The sequence below is a fragment of the Podarcis erhardii genome (assembly GCF_964252035.2).
Source record: "Podarcis erhardii genome assembly, chromosome: Z".
NCBI lineage: Eukaryota > Metazoa > Chordata > Lepidosauria > Squamata > Lacertidae > Podarcis > Podarcis erhardii.
The window spans coordinates 44,845,408-44,849,558 of NC_138504.1; the positions used below are offsets into that span (position 1 = coordinate 44,845,408).

Below are 4,151 nucleotides of genomic sequence, written 5' to 3' on the forward strand. Positions count from 1 at the left end.
TTTTCTCTCTGCATCTCTTCCGTAACTCTATTATTATAAATCCTTTGCCAACTCACAGTTCAAATGTTTACTTCAAGTTTTCTGTGAAACCTGCCAATGAATGTAGTTGTTTGCAATAATTTTCAAATAAATTATAAACTTTCCCTATTCTTTATTAAAATTTGCCTCTTCCTGGTTTCTAATTCTTCCTGTAAGTTTTGCCCTTTCAGCATAGTTCATCAATTTTATCTCTTTCCATCTCTGGGCTAACCAAATCCAGGCAGCCTCTGAGGAATCACTCCTTGCAAGTCACCTGGTTGTGGAAACAGCTGGGTCAGAAGGTGAGTGTCAGGATGGCAGCCCTTGTTAGGGGATGCTCTGCAATGTGCCACTCTGGCTAAAAGCAGGAGAGGCAGGAGTCCCAGAGCTGAGCATCAGCTTGCAGCACCACAGTAGCTGGCAGCAAGCTCAAGTGGAATCCAGAAGGGTGGGCAAAAGAAATGAGAGAATGGAAGGTCAATTGAGAAAGGCAGGAGTTTGAGTTGGAAGCTCAGTGATGAGCCAGTAAAATATGCCTACTACTGATGTAAGGAGATCCCGGATGGCCTAGGCACCTCAGGAGTTGTGAGGAGGTCACCCAGTTGCAGAAACAGGGCTGATGGGAATTGCTTCAAAAATAAAAAAATGTCGAAGATTGTGCTGCTGTATTCAGACTGTTTGAGTTTTATGTTAACTGCTTTGAGCACAGATTTGTGGAAACTGTATTTGTGGAAATTGCAATCCATAAATAAACTACAGTGGTACCTTGGGTTAATAACGTAATTCGTTTTGGAGGTCTGTTCTTAACCTGAAACTGTTCTTAACCTGAGGTACCACTTTAGCTAATGGGGCCTCCCGCTGCTGCTACGCCGCCGCCACGTGATTTCTGTTCTCATCCTGAAGCAAAGTTCTTAACCCGAGGTACTGTTTCTGGGTTAGTGGAGTCTGTAACCTGAAGCGTCTGTAACCCAAGGTACCATTGTAACTTTGACTAACAAGGTTGTTGAAATTTGAGCAGGCTTTCAGCATTCAGTACTAGGTGGAAACAGCCATGGTTGTGCCCATACTGAGAGACAGAAACTATGGAAACCCAAGTTTCCCCAGGTGAGATATTGAAAGGCATGGCAGAGTGAAGCAGAAAGTTGCCAACACCTCTAAATCTCCTTCCTCTTCTAGCTGAGAAGCACAGGCCACAAATCTATGGTCTGGGGCATTTCTGCATCAGAGACACACATTATACACCTCTCATGTCCACTCTCCTTCTTCTTTCCTTGACTGATCACCTTTAAATCAATGAGTCATACTGGCAGTGTCATTACCCTCAGTGCTAATGATAAAATAATGACTCACTGCCTCATATTTGCCACCTGGATTGCCTGATGTGCAGATGGCTCTTTTAATATCCAGGCAACTGAAGCTCCAGAGATTTAGTTCCCTGAATAAGAGAGTTGCAGAAAAATTGTTTCCTGTGTTCTCTTCTCCTGTCCACTCTGTGCTGCCTTTAGGAAACCAAAGAAGGGCATTGTGAGGATTGCCAGATTTCTAGGTTGGGCTAAATATTTGGGAGTTTTAGCTTCGTTTTCAAGGCCTACAAGGGAAGTTCAACTGATTTAGTTAAACTATGTGGTTTAGTTAAACTTCCACAAGATGTATTGATCACCACCCTGGCTAGCTTTTAAGATCAATTAGATAACTTCATTGAGGATAAAGGTATCAATGGTTATTAGCCATTATGGCAATGTTGTGCTTCAACCTTGTTTGTGGGCTTCCCATTGGGGCACCTGGTTAGCCAATCTGAGAATAGGATGTTGAATCAGATGGGCCTTTGGCCTGCTCCAGCAGGGCACCTCTTATGTTCTAAGGAAGAAGAAGAAGAGTTTGGATTTGATATCCCGCTTTATCACTACCCGAAGGAGTCTCCAAGCGGCTAACATTCTCCTCTCCCTTCCTCCCCCACAACAAACACTCTGTGAGGTGAGTGGGGCTGAGAGACTTCAAAGAAGTGTGACTGGCCCAAGGTCACCCAGCAGCTGCAGGTGGAGGAGCGGAGACGCGAACCCAGTTCACCAGATTACAAGTCCACTGCTCTTAACCACTACACCACACTGGCTCTCTAGAGATTCCACCTCAGGTTTAAAAGTGTTCCCCATAAGACTTGCTTCTATAGTTTTCCTTAAAAACATATTTTGTTTTTCAAGGAAAAAACAAATCAGCAACAGTCAGTATTTCTTGTAAATTTCAACTGTTGGAAAATCAGAGATCAGCAAATACCGGTATCACAATTCCAAAGCAGTTTATTTGGGTTTCTCTTCCCCCTGCCTTCTCCCTTTTAATATTGCAAGAAAAATACTGAACTCAGATGCAACAATCCTCTATGCATTGTTTTTGCTGACTCTACATATGTAATAAATAGAAATCATTTCCCCAGAAAGTCAGCCAGAAATAATAAATTGCATGCCCCTGTAATGTGGACTGAAATCCTGTCCATACCTATTTATCTCTCCAAACCAGTGTTTTTGAGTTGCAGAAAATTCAAGTGTATTCTGCAACATGTCATTGATGCAACAGTAGTACACTATAGGTGGATTTATACCGTGGCATTCATACATCATTCTGCTTTATTAGGTCCCACCCACACTATACATTTAAAGAAGTATCATGTCACTTTAAACAGTCATGACTTCCCCCCAAAGAATCCTGGGAGCTGTCATTTGTTATGGGTGCTGAGAGCTGCTAGGAGACCCTTATTCCTCTCAAAGAGCTACGGTTTCCAGAGTTCCCTGGAAAGAGGGATTGATGTCTAACTGCTTTGGGAATTATATAACTTTGAGGGGAATAGGAGGTCTACTAACAGCTCTCAGTACCCTTAATAAACCACAGTTCCCAGAATCTTTTGGAGGAAGCTAGGGAGAAGTGTGAATTTTGAAGGATAACTCTGTATTCCCCACCCCCACCCCTAAAAGTGCAGATTAGGTAGGGTTTCCCTTTAAATGTGAAATGAATTAAAGCTCCACCATTGGCTTCCACCTCCTGCCATCAGTGTAAAAAGCCCACATGGCCTCTACAACATCTGTTCTCCCTTCTGCTCTCTGTAGATCCCCTGCACTGCTTCAAGACTCTTCCCAACTCTCAACAAACCGGAAGTTTCCAGAAGAGGGCAACAAAGATGGAGAAGAAGAACCTGTGATTTCCTGGTTACTAATGGACACTTCTAGAACATGCTCACCAAGCCCAATGTTTATGCGTCATTCATCGTCTGTGGATTGTTAGCATCAGAAAAGTATAACATAAATAAGAACAGTTATTTTTACATTCAGAGGCATTTACCTATTCATAATGAACATCTTCCTAAAATAAATACATAATTAGATGTCTCATGTAAAAAAGAAGACAGAGTTACAGATGAGTTTATGTAGGTTATATGAAGGTTGATTATAATGGAAAATTAATTACAAGCATCTTGGACTAAGTGACTGGCATACTATTTTGTTTTGCAATAATTAAGGGTGTTAATAGTAAACAATGAACAAGGAGATATCAAAAGGTTTAAATGGAACAAAATTATTTAGCGTCTTAATTAGGAAATAAAAAGGAAAAAAGCCACAGCTTATTTGTTGAAACATTAAAACTTAATATTACTTTATACATGTGTGGATGTCAGCACGCAGAATAAGAATACAATCTAGTCAGAGTTAGGCACTTTTTGATTATAGATTTTTCTATATCTGGTCTTTATAGAGCATTCATTTGTATTTGTGGAGAATTTTACGGCAATGAGCATTAATCATGAATTCATCCTGATTTCCTTGTGGGGTGTTTATGTGGCTTCCCATTAATCGTTCATTCACCTCACACTTTTCAGTGGATCAACTGGTTTCCCAATCTATATTGCCACAATGCAAAATATGACTGTTACCTTGAGGAGATTAGGTGGTGCACAGAAGTCTGCTCCTCTCATGCTCAGTAATGCCTAAACATCCTGTGGGCTTGGCCCTTTGAATGGTTAATCCCAGTGCTTTTTTCTGGGGGGTACGCAGGGGTACGCATACCCCTAAACATTTTGTGAATCTAAGTTTGGCCTCATTGAGGGGCAGTATTTCAATATGAGTAGGAAAATTAGAGTACCCCTATTT

General features: G+C 41.3%; 1 long non-coding RNA gene across 1 annotated transcript; it reads left to right on the forward strand.

Annotated features, from left to right (window-relative positions):
* Positions 1-207: 207 nt before the first annotated feature.
* Positions 208-3,623, forward strand: LOC309333895. The gene is made up of 2 exons (XR_014152766.1): positions 208-320; positions 3,114-3,623. It is a non-coding gene; the product is annotated as an uncharacterized lncRNA (long non-coding RNA).
* The last annotated feature ends 528 nt before the right edge of the window (positions 3,624-4,151 follow it).